Genomic DNA, 18,402 nt, shown 5'->3' on the forward strand with positions numbered 1-18,402 from the left:
CCCCCCAACCCCAGATTCCTCTGTCCCTGGAATTTCCCAAGCAAGAACACTGGTGTGGGTAGCAATTTCCTTCCTCAGGAGATCTTCCTGACCAGGGATTGAACCAGGGTCTCCAACATTGCAAGCAGATATTTTTTGTGTCTGAACTGTACAGGTCAATGACAATGAGGACTCCACTGACTAACCACCATACTCAAAGTTCAAGATCCTTGGCGCAATTCTATTGAATCGTTCTTTGATGACGGCTTCTACTAATCCAGGCTGTAAGATCAACCTTCTCTAAACTGCATACCCTGTTACAATGGGAGCTGCACAAAGCTAAATATTTATGAGCTGGAAGGCTTCTAAGGAGCAAAATAGTCAAATGTTTGCTATTGAAAATAGCCAAGCATAAAAGAATTTAGAAGTTATAGGAAGATGTCTTGATTATAAAGATTGCAGGAAAAAGAAAAATTAGAAATCAGAGTTTTGCAGGTCCACATTCATTCCATAAATCAACTCGAATAGTTTAAATTTTGTCTGTTGTATACAATGTCATCTGAGGAAGAAAAGGTTAAAGCTTAGAGGTGAACAACTGCTAAACTAATCCAATATCTTATGTATATAAGTGAAGAAACTGCCATATAAATGAAGTTGCTTGTTAAAGTCCAGCAATCTTTTAGTATGAGGCTTCCTCAGACATTGTTGACCTGAAGAAATTGCAGCAAATTCTGAAGCTATTGTTAGGATTACATTTCCATAAGAATGGATGACGAAGTACACGAAGCAAACTGACATTGTGTATAAGCAGTTGTTATCATTGACATCATTATCCTTAATTCTTCTGTATTCTCCTCAGCATCAGTATCAGTAGCTGTAGTATAACTGTCACTAATCACATTCAGATTAGGCACCGTTTTTGTTTTTTTATTTTTTCATTCAGTTCAGTCACTGAACCATGTCTGACTCTTTGTGACCCAATGGACTGCAGCATGCCAAACTTCCCTACCACACCAACAATGGTCAGATCCTGCTCATACTGAGAGCCACAGAGTCAATGATGTCGTCCCACCATCTCATCTTTTGTCATATTCTCCTGCCTTCATTTTATTTTCAGCATCATAATATTTTGTAAAGAGTCATTTCTTCACATCAGGTGTCCAAATAATGAAGTTTCAACTTCAGCATCAGTCCTTGCAAAGAATATTCAGGACTGATTTTTTTTTTTTTTTAATGATTGACTAGTAGGATCTCCTTTTGTTCAAGGGACTCGCAAGAGTATTTTCTAACAGAACAGTTCAAAAATATTAATTGTTTTGTGCTCAGTTTTTATTATAATCGAACTCTTACATCCATACCTGACTACTGGGAAAATCATAGCTTTAAGCCAATGGATTTTTATCAGCAAAAATTGTCTCGGCTTTCTAATATGATATTTAGGTTGGTTATAACTTTTCTCTCAAGGAGGAAGTGACTTAATTTCAGGGCTACAGTAAGTGTCTGTCGTGATTTTGTAGCCCAAGGAAATAAAGTCTGTCACTGTTTCCATTTTTTCCCATCTATTTGCCATGAAGTGATGGTACTGGATGCTATGATCTTCATTTCTTGCAAGTGGAATTATAAACTGGCTTTTTCACTTTACTCTTTCACTTTCATCAGGAGGCTCTATAGTTCCTCTTCAGTTTCTGCCATAACGGAGGTTTCATCTGAGTGTCTGAGGTTATTGATAATTCTTCAGGTAATCTTTATTCCAGCTTGTGCTTTATTTAACCTGGCACTTTGCATGATGTACTGTGCATATATGTTAAATAAGCAAAGTGACAATATTTCTTGACATATCCCTTTTGCAGGTTTTGATCCGTCTGTTGTTCCACCTCTGGTTCTAAGTTTTACTTCTTGACCTACATACAGACTTCTCAGGAAGCAAGGAAGGGGTTCTGGCATTACCATTTCTTGAAGAATTTTCCACAGATTTTTTTCATCTACACAGTCAAAGGCTTTGATGTCATCAAGAAACCAAAAGTAGATTTTTTTTTTCTGGAATTCTCTTGCTTTTGCTATGACCTAGCAGATGCTGGCAATTTATCCCTGGTTCTTCTGCCTTTTCTAAATTCAGATTGAACATCTGGACTTTTATATTATGTTAAGGCTCTAAATGTCTAGTGTAGATTTCTTTGATGAATATGTCATAGATGACCAGTATACAATGTATTTTTCAGGCTTCTCACCCTACCTGTGGCTATTCATCAGAAAAAAAACAATCTATATATGCCTATGTCAGGAATGTATAAGTGCTATGAATAAGTGAAATAAAGTACTATTCACATTATTTTAAGCCTTTGTCTTAATAGAAGAGATAGTGAATAATGATTGTAATGAATATGTGTAATATATATATATATATATATATATAATGTATATGTATATATATATATATATAGAGAGAGAGTAGTCACACTATAGATGCTGATATATTTGGGGAAGCTTATAAATATTTCAGAAAGCTTCTGAAGATGAAATTACACCTGAATAAGACATTAAAAAAATCAGCATTTGGGAGGAGAAATTGTGAAAGAAGTGAAGGGCAATTCAGGCAAAATGAAGGACGCTGATAAGGCACAGAACAGGGGAAGAATAAAACATGGAGCTTAAGGGAGCCTGAATGACTGGTCATGTGTGGAAATGTGCAGTGAGCAGCGATGTCAGACATGATTAGAAACATCTTATCGTTTAGGTGTGAAACTCATTAGAAATGCTTAAGTGGAGGAGGATTATGTTCTGATGTCTCTTCTGTGCAGTTAAAATGTTACTAAGCACACTTTCCAGGGCCCTATCTGCTTTAGTCTTGTAACGTTGTATTTTCAGTTTGCCTGGAATTAGTAGTACGAATGGAGGAGACTGCTGCTTGGCCAAGTCCATACTCCAGCACATACATTAGCTCTAGCTTCATGGCAGTAATCTAGTGGTATTTTCTCCTCCCTGAACATTTCTTAGAGGGATAGCATAAAATGTGGAATAGGTAAAAGGACCTAGTGGGGAACATGTTGAAGGTATCTTTGAAATCCAGCACCAGTTCTGCATAGTTCTAGCAGCATGTTACAATATGGATTCATTGTCTTCATCTTTACATTCATTGAATGTCACCAACCAGCCCCTGCATGACTACCTCATGGTCACTTATGCTCCTACGTACACACATTCCCTCTTTAAACCAGCACAAACCTGTACTTCATACTTTAGTGATAGATACAAAGATTAATACTGTGTCTAGTACCTATTGATCTTGAACACCATGTCCAGGAGGAATAAGTGATTAAAGTTCTTAATCTGCAACTGGTTCTGCATGCGTATGGTTTCTGTGCCCATTTCGAACATGCCCATACCTGATATCTAGAGTCTCCTACAACAAAGATTAACACTGGATTCAGTTCAGTTCAGTTCAGTTGAGTCGCTCATTCGTGTCCGACTCTCCACGACCCCATGAATCACAGCACGCCAGGCCCCCCTCTCCATCACCAGCTCCCGGAGTACACTCAAACTCATGTCCACAGAGTCGGCGATGCCATCCAGCCATCTCATTCTCCGTCGTCCCCTTCTCCTCCCACCCCCAACCTTTCCCAGCATCAGAGTCTTTTCCAGTGAGTCAACTCGTCGCATGAGGTGGCCAAAGTATACAGTTTCAGCTTTAGCATCAGTCCCTCCAATGAACATCCAGGATTGATCTCCTTTAGAATGGACTGGTTGGATCTCCTTGCAGTATAAGGGACTCTCAAGAGTCTTCTCCAACACCACAGTTCAAAAGCATCGATTCTTCGGAGCCCTGAGGGATAATCAGGGACACTATCTCATTCGCCCCTTTACTGCCATCACCAAGGCAACACATGATCTGCAGCATTATTAGAGTTAGAAGGAAGTTCTTGGAGATGATTTCTAGAAAAAAATGAAAATGTAATAAAGTTACTGATTCAGATGCACAGATTTATGACCCACTTCTCGACACTCTACTCCTTCTTTTTTACCTTTTTCTCCTGCATGACGTGGTGAAGCAGTAAGGATGGAATTTTTTCTGTTTTGCAGCTTAGGGAAAAAATAAAGGACTCAAGGAATTGTGAAATAATCCAGATTGTTAAACATTTCCCTTTTTTATTTAATTTGACTTTTCTATGCCTTTACTCATCCCAGTCCATAAGTTTGTAAATCTGCCCCTTTCACAAGTGCAACTTTCGAATTTCAGAGAGACTCTCTGGAGCAGAGAGCTTATGCAGCTTGCTTTATCTTGAAAAAGATGCAATAAAATACTTAGGTAATGTTTTTCTTCAGCTTTATACATCTAACTTAATGGAGTAGAGAATGACAACCCACTCAAGGTTTCGTGCTTGGAAAATCCCATTGACAGAATTGTAGCCCAGGTGGGCTACATTCATTGGATTGCAAGGTTGGACTGGAGAGAGACACACACTTACACATCTAATTTATGTTCAGATACAAATTTTCTTTCTTTTTTACAGGTCTTCATGTGTTTCACACTGAAGGACCAAGCATTTTCCTCTAAATTATCTCTGTGAAAGTTGTATAGACTTATACAAGTTTCTTGAAAACTTAACTGATTCTTAAAAACAAAGCAAAGAAAAACTTCCTCCCATGTGGGAAGGGGTTTGCTTCCTTTTCTCCACTGATGATGTGGAATTTCTTTCCTATTAGCAGAAATACGGATTTCTATCTTGCCTTGGCTATATGGTAAACTGGGATATCGCTTCGTTGATTTGGGAGTAATAACTTCTAACAAACTTTCCCTTTTCTAGAGCAATGGATCTCTGCAACTGAGAGGAAATGTAAACATTGAATCCCTCATATATCTCTTCCTTGTCTAGGACCAAGCTCCTTAACAACAGGCATGAACAGGTCTGTCATATCACTAGAGAACAACTAGAACTATTTTCCCAAGTGTATGTGATTCTGATTTTTGTCTTTGGCATGCTGTCATGCCAACTTTTATGTCAAAACTTAAAGAGGTTTTAGATTCAATTGGATTCCACAATGCATTCCATATAAGAAGGTGAATCTCTATAATATTCTATTCCTCTGAGCCTCTAGACCTTGCCAGAGAATGTATCAGGAAGGCTTAGAGTCCGGTTTTCTCAAGCATTAGTGAGAAATAATACTTTTAATATATTAATGAGAACTAATATTTTAACATATTTTCTTTTTTCATACATTAATATATATTTTTTTAACTTTTCCTTTTTATTGGAGGCTAATTATTTTACAATATTATATTGTTTGGTTTTGCCATGCATTGACGTGAATCCACCCCGGGTGAACACATTAAATGTGGTCACAATTGTCTCAATGAGTAACATATAAGAATCAATGATGAAGGTATCTGGAGGCTGAGGAGAAGATGGATATGACATGAAGAAGATGAAAGGATGGCCCTCATATTCCTATATTTCCTGGTGTCAGAGGCAATGGGACAGACTGACTGCTAGACTAAAACAAATGGACATGGATAACAAGGTCATAAGTAATCCTGTCATGTTGAAATGTGTCATTTAAATTTGAAATCAAGCAGGATCTTAATCGGTTCAGTTGAGTTCAGTTGCTCAGTCGTGTCCGACTCTCCGCAACCCCATGAATCACAGCACATCTGGCCTCCCTGTCCATCACCAACTCCCGGAGTTCACTCAAACTCATGTCCACAGAGTCGGTGATGCCATCCAGCCATCTCATTCTCTGTCGTCCCCCTCTCCTCCCGCCCTCAACCTTTCCTAGCATCAGAGTCTTTTCCAGGGAGTCAATGCGTCGCATGAGATGGCCAAAGTATTGCAGTTTCAGCTTTAGTATCAGTCCTTCCAGTGAATACCCAGGATTGATCTCCTTTAGAATGGACTGGTTGGATCTCCTTGCATTCCAGCGGACTCTCAAGAGTCATCCCCAACACCACAGTTCAAAATCATCAATTCTTCGACGATCAGCTTTCTTCACAGTCCAACTCTCACATCCATACATGACCACGGGAAAAACCATAGCCTTGACTAGACAGACCTTTGTTGGCAAAGTAATGTCTCTACTTTTAAATATACTATCAAGGTTGGTCATAACTTTCCTTCCAAGCAGTAAGTGTGTTTTAATTTCATGGCTGCAATAAGCATCTGCAGTGATTTCGGAGCCCAAAAAAATTAAGTCTGACACTGCTTCCACTGTTTTTCCTTTATTTCCCATGAAGTGATGGGACCAGGTGTCAAGATCTTTGTTGTCTGAATGTTGAGCTTCTAGCCAATGGTTTCACTCTCCTCTTTCACTTTCATCAAGAGGCTATTGAGTTCCTCTTCACTTTCTGCCATAAGCGTGGTGTCATCTGCATATCTAGGTTATTGATATTTCTCCTGGCAATCTTGATTTCAGCTTGTGCTTCTTCCAGCCCAGGCTTCATCATGATGTACTCTGCATATAAGTTAAATAAGCGAGATGACAATATACAGCCTTGACGCACTCCTTTTCCTATTTGGAAGCAGTCTCTTATTCCATGTACAGTTCTCACTGTTGCTTCTAGACCTGCATACAGGTTTCTAAAGAAGCAGATCAGGTGGTCTGGTATTTCCATCATTTTCAGAATGTTCCACTGTTTATTGTGATCCACAGAGTCAAAGGAGTTGGCATAGTCAATGAAGCAGAAATAAATGCTTTTCTGGGACTCTCTCGCTTTCTCCATGATCCAGCGGATGTTTGCAATTTGATCTCTGTTGCTGCTGCCTTTTCTAAAACCTGCTTGAACATCTGGGAGTTCACGGTTCACATATTGCTGAAGCCTGGCTTCGAGAATTTTGAGCATGACTTTACTAGCGTGTGAGATGAGTGGGATTGTGTGGTATTTTGAGCATTCTTTGGCATTGACTTTCTTTGGCATTGGAATGAAGCCTGACTTTCTCCAGTCCAGTGGCTACTGCTGAGTTTTCCAAATATGCTGGCATAGTGATTACAGCACTTTCACAGCATCATCTTTCAAGATTTGAAATAGCTCAACTGGTGTTCCGTCACCTCCACTAGCTTTGTTCGTAGTGATGTTTTCTAAGGCCCACTTGACTTCACATTCCAAGATGTATGGCTCTAGGTCAGTGATCACGTTATCGTGACTCTCTTGATCGTGAAGATCTTTTTTGTACAGTTCTTCTGTGTATTCTTGCCACCTCTTCTTAATATCTTCTGCTTCTATTAGGTCAATACCATTTCTGTCCTTTATCGAGCCCATCTTTGCATGAAATATTCCCTTGAAATCTCTAATTTTCTTGAAGAGATCTATTGTTTTTCCTATTCTGTTGTTTTCCTCTATTTCTTTGCACTGATCACTGAGGAAAGCTTTTTATCTCTGCTTGCGTTTCTTTGGAACTCCGCATTCAGATGCTTATATCTTTCCTTTAATCCTTTGCTTTTTGCTTCTGTTCTTTTCACAGCTATTTGTAAGGTCTCCTCAGAGAGCCATTTTGCTTTTTCTACATTTCTTTTCCATGGGAATGGTCTTGGTCCCTGTCTCCTATACAATGTCACGAACCTCCGTCCAGAGTTCATCATGCACTCTATCTATCAGATCTAGTTCCTTAAATCTATTTTTCACTTCCACTGTATAATCATAAAGGATTTGATTTCGGTCATATCTGAATGGTCTAGTGGTTTTCCCTACTTTCTTCAGTTTAAGTCTGAATTTGGCAATAAGGAGTTCATGATCTGAGCCACAGTCAGCTCCTGGTCTTGTTTTTGCTAACTGTATACAGCTTCTCCATCTTTGGTTGCAAAGAATATAATCAATCTGATTTCGGTGTTGACCAGGCAATATATATTAGGAACGGAGGGATAATGAGAATCAGATGTTATAAATAGGAACTTACTGATATCTATGACAAGTGACAGTAGACATGTATAGGTGTGAGTGCTGGACTACAAGAAAAGCTGAACGCTGAAGAATTGATGCTTTTGAATTGTGGGGTTGCAGAATACTCTTGAGAGTCTCTTGGATATCAACGATATCCAAACTGTGCATCCTAAATGAAATCAGTCCTGAATATTCACTGGAAGGACTGAAGCTGAAGCTGAAATTCCAAACCTTTGGCCACCTATTGTGAAGACATGAATCACTGGAGAAGACCCTGATACTGGGAAAGATTGAAGGCAGAAGGGGAAGAGGAGAACACAGGATGAGATGGTTGGATGGCATCACGGACTCAATGGATATGAGTTTCAGAAATCTCTGGGAGTTCCTGATGGGCAGAGAAGCCTGGCACGTTGCAATCCATGGGGTCACAAAGAGTCAAACACGACTGAGAGACTGAACTAGATGATGACAAATGATTTGTTTACAAGTTTTGCTGATTTCTCTCCAGAGTTTCCCCCACACTCCTATGTCGGTCAAATAATTTATGACTCATTTTCCCATGGCTTTTCTTTATTTGCAACACTCTTCAGAAGTTGGCCTCTCTATTCTTTTGCATTTTATCTTCCTTTCCATTTATTTGAGTGTGTCTTGTATGGCAGGAGGAGTTACTAAAAAATAGGTTACATTTAGCGGCAGGAAGTCATTCAGCAACATTGGTACAGTTTAAAAAATTAGAAAAAATCTAATACAAATATGGGACTTCCAATTGTGTTCTCTCTTCATTTTGTATCAGTAGAGAAGTATTCAAAGAGAGAAAAAAAATGCAAATCCCAGGTATGTTGTTATATGTTTTCTTAACTGAAATATTATGAGGAAACTCCGAAAAGCCTCTCATCCTTATCCATCAGGGGACAGACCAAATAGAAGCCACAATTGCAGAAAACTTACCAAAGTGATCACTTGGACAGAGTCTTGTCTAAGTCAATGAAGCTATGAACACCATTTTGAACAACACGGCCAAACATGGCTGTCACTCCATGTATATCTTAACTTCATGCTTTTACATTCCAGAACCCTATGATGAAATGGACATCTTTTTTTCGGCATTAATTCTAGAAATCCCTGAAGTTCTTCCTACAATTGCTCAAGTTCCCTGGTAGCTTAGATGGTAAACAAGTGAAATACAGAGACTGCCATTGTTCATGAAGGAAAATCCACAACCAGATGGTCATGTTCAACAAAGAGAACTCCACATTCCTTGTAGGAAAAATAACCATCCTGAACATCAGCTGTGAAATACAGATAATTCTATATGTCATGAAGTAAAATCTTCAGCAAATATTCATACATGAATTGTAGAAAATTAATATTTCAGATATGAATATTGACATTGATTTGCCTATGTAAAATATAGGAATTCCATGTTTCTAGTAGTCAATTTGGCATCTAGATAGGTGATCTGACATACAGAGAATTCCATATTTAGAGATGAAATTCTCTCTATATAAAGTTTTACAGATAAAACATCTCGAAATAAAAGATGCTATGTTAAGTATCCCCCTAAGTGACCTGACTCATTAGTGCCAGAGAAATTGAAGTCCGCTGATTTCCTGAAAGAGGCCATTTCAAAGTGGTTCTGTTCTCATCCTGCCTCCTGGTGAGAACACATGCCAGCCTACCCCATCACCCCAGGGCTTTGGGGCTGTGAGTAGCTAGAGGATCATCCTAAGCCATGCTTTGCAGAGTCCTGATAACTCAGGCATAGGCATTCTGCAAAGACTTTAAAGAAGGATGTTTCAAACTGGCATACTCTGCAGGTAGCAGCTGCTTATGCTATAGTGCCGGCAGTCTCACAAACCTTACAAAAACGGCAAGATGTGCACATGTGTCTGATCCTGTGGGGGAAAGAATACTGCTGCACTTGAGAAGGATAGAAAACTCTTTGTAGGGGCTGTGCATAACCCATCTCTGAGCCTGGTAATCTGGCCCATTCTGTTTCTTGCTTTTTTTCATCTCCCAGTTTGCCCCTGAATGTTTTCGTCCTGCCGCTCCTTTCTGCCTAGGGATCCAGGGCGCAGCAGCTTATCTCCACTTACAGCATCCTTTCTCGGTGACATCCCTGGGCTTGATTTCCTGGCGACAGTGCTTTAGCTGCCCCATAGTTTATGTAGTTTACACAAATTTGTTCATTTTTTTCGGTATTCATTTTCCTTCTAGCAGCCAGGCCAGTTCTGACAGCTCATATGCACATTTATGTTTGTGGGCACACACACATACTTACACACAACTCTAAAGGGAAGTTTTCACACATTGTCATAGCTTTGTTTTCCAGGATAATGGATTTTGGTAAGTACCTCTCATTTTCTCTGGTTTTCTTTCACTATTCAAGTTAGTATCCTCTTCTACCTCTGCCCTTTATTCTGGAAGATTACAAATTTTGGGATTTACTCATGAGAAGGCCTGACTTGAAAAGACATTCGGTGGGCTGGAAGTGCTTGTGGTGAACAGCTGATTGGTGGGTGCTCATGTCCTGTATTCTCTCATCGCATTGACTGTTTCACAGTGCCAATCACTTTGGCATGATTCCATTCCACGTGCTTTCCTTCCAGGAATTAAACCAGAAATAGAAAATGGATTTGGACTGCACTGACTTGGAGGTACCTATCTCAGCCTACACGTCTCAAAACCATTCCTTTTCAATGCTGGAATCTTGTGGCAGCCCCAGTGCCCAGTCAGGCTCAAGACCTGATCAAGTTGATCCTGCTCCTCCCAACTGTGTAATAGGCTGTTTGCAACAGTTTCCATTTTCCTCCCAAAAGTTGTCTCCCTGTAGCAGGAAAAGGCCAAACTGATGTCTGGACCTCCTAAAGGGCAAAGAATATGTGACAGGCCTGTGTCTGAAACAATATCATGAAGAAGGTGCATGCAGATCCAAAGGGCCTCTGCTGAAACAAGGCACTGAACGTGAGGTCAAAAAGGTCCAGTGGCCTTCTTTTTGTCAGCACTACACTTTATTTCTGCTCACTCATACACATAGCCCCCACACGGATTACACCCTGAGAAACCTGCCAGCCCTGGGCCCATAACTCATGCCTCCATTGTGCAGAAAGCAGCATTCCTCTCTCAAATGTACCAACAGGGCTTGATTCTAGGCAAGGACTCAATAACTTGCTAAATGGCAAAGTTCTCTTTCTGCTTGCCTGATCAGACTGTGGTAGATCTACCTGTAGCTCAGGACCCCTGCTAGCCTATGAAGTTGGTGTGCCACTAATGCAGCTAAAAGTTGGGCTGGTGGACATCCAAGATGCCCACCTCAAACCAAGTGTACATGCGATAGTCCCATGGTGCATATCTCCTTAAAGATTACCATGACAAAAATCAGATATTCTACTCCAGGGAGATTGTGAGAACCATCCGTCACCTGCAGACAGACCCACATTGTCCTTTTGCTCTCCACAACTAAGAATGATAAAAAAAGAAAGGAAAGAATTCATGTCAGGATTTTGGGCATGAGCAATGGCACGTCTTCATCAGGACGGCTATTTCCTAGCCGCTAAGCCTGAAAAGCAGAAGGCTCTGAACTGTTACCATGGGCATCAATGTCTCCCACTGTCCCAGGGTGACTTCATGCAAACAGCCCACCACACATCAGTCACTTCACTTCCATCCCTCATTTATCTGACTCTTTGTGACCCCATGGACTACAGCAAGCCAGTCTTCACTGCTCATCTAAAACTCCCAGAATTTGCTCAAACACATGCCCATCAAGTGGTGATTCAATATCTCTCGTTCTATTCTTTGGAAAATTATGATGCCGTCCAAGCATCTGATTCTCTCTCATCCACTTCTCCTGTCTTTAATCTTTCCCAGGATCAGGGTCTTTTACAGTGTCAGTTGTTCACATCAAGTGTCCAAAATATTGAATTTTCAGCTTCAGCATCTGCCCTTGCAATGAATACTCATGACCAATTTCCTTTAGGATTGACTGGTTTAATCTCCATGCAATGAAGGACTCGCGAGTCTTCTCAATACCATAGTTCAAAAATGTCATTTCTCCCAGTGCCCAGCTTTATGGTCCAAAATTCACAGCCATACATGACTCCTGCAAACACCATAAATTTGACTAGATGGATATTTTTCAGTAAAATATTTTCTGTGGTTTTTCAATAATGTCTATATTTGTCACAGACTTTCTTCCAAGGAGCAAGCGTCTTTTAATTTCATCGCTGTGGTCAGCATCTACAGTGATTTTGGAGGCCAAAAAGCAAAGCCTGTCACAGTTTCCAGTGTTTCCCCATCTATTTTCCATACAGTGGTGGGACCAGATGCCATGATCTTCATGTTTTGAACGTTCAGTTTTAAACCACGTTTTCATCTCCTCTCTTTCACTTTCATCAAGAGGCTTTGTACTTTCTCTTCACTTTCTGCCATGAGAAGAGTATCATCTGCATATCTGTGAGTATTGACATTTCTCCCAGAAAACTTGATTCCAGCTTGTGCTTCATCCAGCCCGGCATTTCACATGATGTAGTCTGCGTTTGAATAAATTGGTGACAATATAGAGCCTTGAGATACCACTTTCCCATTCTGGAACCAGTCCATTTTTCCAAGTTCACGGTACTGTTGCACCTTGACCTGCATACAGATTTCTGTGGAAGCAGGTCAGGTGGCCTGGGATTCCCATCTCTTGAGGAATGTTCCAGTTTTTCATGTTCTACAAGTCAGACTTTCAGTTCAGTTCGATTCAGTTCAGTTCAGTCACTCAGAAGTGTCCGACTCTTTGCAACCCCATGAATCACAGCACGCTATTCCTCCCTGTCCATCACCAACTCCCGGAGTTCACTCAAACTCATGACCATCGAATCGGTGATGCCATCCAGCCATCTCATTTTCTGTCTTCCCTGCCTCCTCCTGCCCCAAATCCCTCCCAGCATCAGAGTCTTTTCCTTGGCATAGTCATTAAAGCAAAAATAGATGTTTTTTGGAACTGTCTTGCTTTTTCAATCACACAATGGGTGTTGGCAGTTTAGTCTTTGGTTGCTCTGCCTTTCCTAATCCAGTTTGAACCTCTGGAAATTCTTCATTTGTGGACACTTTCCTTGGAGAATCTCAGGCATTACTTTTTGCTCTGTGTGAGATGAGTGTAATCGTGCGGTAGTTCAAACAGTCTTTCGCATTGCCTTTTAATGAGATTGGAGTGAACTGATCTTTTCCGGTTCTATGGCCACTGTTGAGTTTTCCAAATTTGCCTGCATATTGAGTGCAGCATTTTCACAGCGTCATCGGTTAGAATTATACATAACTCAACTGGGTATTCATCTCTTCGAACAACTTTGTTCTTACTGATGTTTCCTAATGCCTACGTGATTTTGCATTCCAGAATGTCTGGGTCTGTCAGGATGCATTCGACTTTAAGGGATCCAATATGTTGTCTTCTTTGTGTACTGTATCTCAAGGACTCTCTGTTCATTATCAGTTCCTACAAAAGAGGAACGATCATAGCTGCATGCAGTTCTCAGGTCTGAGATCATGAGAAAAGACACCTGCTTGGATTCCCTTCATTGACTCCCTTCAGTGACTCTCTTCAGTGACTTTGGACTGAATAGACTATCCATTATGTTGCAATTGGTGGAATTTCATTCTTTTTCATGACTGAGTAATCATTTTACTGAAGATATATAAGCATGTGTTTCTTCAAATAAAGTACCCTTGTTTCACTCAACACTTGGGTCCCCGACATTCTTCTCATCAACTCCAGTCCCTAGGTCCCAGTCTACGCTGACTGTGACTGCTGGCGCCCCAACAGGGACCTGGTGAGCACCCTTGGCAAGCAGACTGAATGGCTGTTAGGACCTATGGAGGTCGGTAAATGCAGGGTTATGAGAGAAATTGCTGGAAAGTCCCACCTCCTTTCTACTTTACTTCATCATTTATGTAAGGTTCAACGACTTTTGGTTTCACATCAGCAGATAGAGGCTCATCTCCAAACAGTGGCTGAATAGAATCCCTGGTTCCCTGATGTTTGGATTTAGAAATTTGAAAGCAGTTTAAAGAATATGTTGAACGAGCCACAGGATGGGGAGTAAACATTGCAACAAATTTCTGACCCTTGTGTGCCCTCATTAAAGCCTTGATCTTTTCATTTCAAGGCAATCCTATCTGCAACCCCCATATTCCTCATCAAGCGAATGCTCATGTTATACGAATATAAATTAGATGATGAGACTTTACAAAAAGCCCAATTAGAGCAACATACAATGTTTCAAAACTTTCCCACTGTCCCTGTTCTGGTTGTCCCTAGCGCTCGCCCTCCTCTTCTAATGGAAGTGAAGCCAAAGATCCCCCGATTTGAGGACAAGATGAATCCGATGTTGACACTTCTGATGCTCTCTTCGACACTATAGCCAACAATGTAGTCAAAGAGAGCATCAGAAGTATCAACAAAAACCACTGTGGATGCTGATTGCAGCCATGAAATTTAAAGACGCTTACTTCTTGGAAGGAAAGTTAGGACCAACTTGGATAGTATATTAAAAAGCAGAGACATTACTTTGCCAACAAAGGTCCATCTAGTCAAGGCTATGGTTTTTCCCGTGGTCATGTATGGATGTGAGAGTTGAACTTTGAAGAAAGCTGATCGCCGAAGAATTGATGATTTTGAACACTGGTGCTGGAGAAGACTCTTGAGAGTCCTTTGGACTGCAAGGAGAGCCAACCATTCCATTCTGAAGGAGATCAATCCTGGGTGTTCATTGGAAGGACTGATGCTAAAGCTGAAACTCCAATACTATGGCCACTTCATGCGAAGAGTTGACTCACTGGAAAAGACTCTGATGCTGGGAAGGATTGGGGGTGGGAACGACAGAGAATGAGATGGTGGATAGCCTGGCATGCTGTGATTCATGGGGTCTCAAAGAGTCGGTCACGATTGAGCGACTGAAAGGAACTGAACTATATATATATGACATATGGGGAGAAGGCGATGGCACCTCATTCCAGTATTCTGGTTGGCTGCCATCTATGGGGTCGCTAAGTGTTGGACACCACTGAGCGACTTTACTTTCACAATGATATATGGATATATATATATATATATATATATATATATATATATATATATATATATATATATAACAATGAAAAGCCCCTAACACACACTCAAATTTGTGAAAACAGATGATGCACTCATTTTCCTTCACGACGAAGGCTTTCTGATTTACTGGATTTGCAATCTCGATTTTCTGAGGCCGATGATCTTTTTCTCTCTCCTTTGTTAAGAAATGATAATTCTCAAGGGTAACTAATGCCTCAATACAAAGGCGTTGACTTTTCTCACATACAACAAATGGAAAAGGCTGTAACTTATAAACACTATGGCTTCTTCTATTTGAATTTTATTTTATTCTTTAGCTACACTGGGAGTTGCTATCTCCTTTATTGTTGTCAGAAAGGAGGCCAAAATGTTATTTGAAAAACTGCTTGTGTATGGAGAATGAAAATCAGGATTGTCAGAGAGCCATCGCTCTGATTTGTGAGACCAGGAATGTTCTTGATTATTTGAAGGCTTGTTGCACCTTAGGGTTAGAAACTCAGAAAATGCAAATGTTAGCTGAAGCAATGACTACTTCCTTTAAAAGGGGGAATGGAGGGTGTTTTGTTTGTGGGGATAAGAACCATTAAAAAAAAAAATACTGATTGCCCTAAAAAACACACAGAATAAAGTAAAACTACTAAAAAGCCTCCAGGAATCTGCCCTCGATGTTGTAAATGGGTACAACCTTGATCTAATTATCATTTGAAGGGAACCCTATTTTGGGAAACTCAAACACGGGGACTTCCCAGGTCCCCATCATCAAAAATCAGGGGCAAACTCCATCTTGTCTCTCAAACCTTCAACATTTGGCAGGGCTGCTGTCAACATACAAGCCCTGAAAGATTTTCTGTTTTTCCTCAAACAGTCCCTTCTAGAATACCTACCGGATTTTATGGACACTTAACTCCCACAAACCTTTGACCTTATATTTGGCAGATATAGTCTGAATTCTAAGGCAATTTCTATTCATTCTGGAATCATTGATTCAGATTATAAGGGAGAAATAAAATTATGATATCATCTCAGAAACTATCATAATTCAAAAAGGGGGACAAATTGCCCAATTACTTCTTTCACCTTACATTTCTATTAACTCCTTTAATGCATCAACTGAACGGAACTGAATGGCAAATAGATAGGGAACCAGTGGAAACAGTGGCTGACTTTATATTTCTGGGCTCCATAATCAATGAAGATGGTGATTGAAGCCATAAAATTAAAAGACACTTCCTCCTTGGAAGGAAATCATGACCAAGCTAGAATGCATAGTAAAAAGCAGAGACATTACTTTGCCAACAAAGTCCGTCTAGTCAAGGCTATGGTTTTCCCACTGGCCATGGATGGATGATGAGTTGGGCTATAAACAAAGCTGAGCGTCGAAGAATTTATGCTTTTGAACTGTGGTGTTGGTGAAGACTTGAGCGCCCCTTGAACTGCAAGGAGATCCAACCAGTCAATCCTAAAGGAGATCAGTCCTGGTTATTGATTGGAAGGAATGATGTTTAAGCTGAAACTCAAGTATTTCAGCTACCTGATGTGAAGGGCTGACTCATTTGAAAAGATCCTGATGATGGGAAAGATTGAGGGCAGGAGGAGACGGGGACGACAGAGGATGAGACAGTTGGATGACATCACTGACTCGATGGACATGGTGGGTGGACTACGGGAGTTGGTGATGGACAGGGAGGCCTGGCGTGCTGCAGTTCATGGGGTCGCAAAGAGTTGGACATGACTGAGCGACTGAATTGAACTGAACTGAATGATATACAGACAGGTGAATTAGGTAAATCAGATTAAAAACAATTCTTATGAACATCAATAGTATCTGAACAGGCACGACCAAATATAAGTATTAAAATTAACTGCAAAAGATTTTCTGGTGTTCTTGATACTGAATCCGATATTACTATTATTACAAAACATTTATTGCCCAAACCTGGGCATTTACAAATAAATTCTTGTTAAATTGCGGGAGTATCTCAAACTAAAGTTCAGGAGGCTTACTAAAATGTCCAAATATATCCACGTGAGTGACCAGAAATCCAACCTGCAACTTTAAAACCTTATATGATCGATGATCCCCTTAATTTAATAAGAAGAGATTTATTTATGCAATGACAAAATCAAATACATATTCCATATTTTTCCTATGGGCCACTGCTCATTTAATAAACAATATAATTTTTCAAATAACTTTGAAATATGACGAGCCTATTTGGACAGAGCAGTGGTCCCTTACAAAAGTTGGACTGTGAAGAAAGCTGAGCGCCAAAGAATTTATGTTTTTGAACTGTGGTGTTGGAAAAGACTCTTGAGAGTCCCTTGGCCTGCAGAGAGATCCAAACAGTCCACTCTGAAGGAGATCAGTGCTGAGTGTTCATTAGAAGGACTGATGTTAAAGCTGAAACTCCAATACTTTGGACACCTCATGAGAAGAATTGACTCACTGGAAAAGACTCCAATGTTGGGAGGGATTGGGGGCGGCAGGAGAAGGGGACTACAGAGAATGAGGTGGCTGGATGGCATCACCGACTCTGTGGACATGAGTTTGAGTGAACGCCGGGAGTTGGTGTTGGACAGGGATGCCTGGCACGATGTGATTCATAGGGTGGCAAATAGTCAGACATGACTGAGCAACTTAACTGAACTGAATGAAGGAACTACAATGGAGGATACACAATTGAAATTAAAACATATTGAGGAATCATGTTCTCCTTGGAATACTCCCATTTTTGTGATAAAGAAGAAATCTAACAAATGGCGTCTTTTAACTGACTTTTGAAAGATTAATGCATCCATGAAACCTATCTGTGCAGTGCAACCATGAATTCCATCATCTGCCACTGTTCTTCAAAACTGGCATATTATTATCATAGGCTTGCAGGATTGATTTTTTACTATACCTTTACACCCGCTAGACCGAGAAATATTTACTTTCTCCCTTATCCTAATCATATCAGGCCTCACAAACAGTATCAATGGACTGCATTGCCTTAAGGAATGATAATTTCTTGCACCATGTTTCAACGTTGTGTAGCCAAAGCTCTTGAACCTGTGCTAAAGCAATTTCATAACTATGCTATTGTTCACTATACGGATGATATATTGTTTTCAGCTCCTTCTATTTTAGAAACTCAGCAGATATTTGATGTAGCTCAACAACACTTAAAAGAGTCTCGATTAATCATTGCCCCTGAATAGATTCAATGCTCTGCACCTTACAATTACTTGGGATTTAATGCTATTAGACAACGTATCACTCCTTATCTTGCACAGATTCGTGTTGATAAATTATCAACCTTGACTGATTTTCAAAAATTTTAGGCATACAACCTGGCGAAGACCTACTTTGGGAATTGCAGAATATCAACTGACTTATTTAACAATTTAAAAGGAGTTTCTGATCAAAATAGCCCTCGTTCACTCTCCCAAGAGGCACGAGAAGAATTCTGCATAATGCAAA

Source organism: Moschus berezovskii, chromosome Y (assembly GCF_049115385.1).
Source record: "Moschus berezovskii isolate FMDL1 chromosome Y, NW_MosBer_1.0, whole genome shotgun sequence".
Taxonomy (NCBI): Eukaryota; Metazoa; Chordata; class Mammalia; order Artiodactyla; family Moschidae; genus Moschus; species Moschus berezovskii.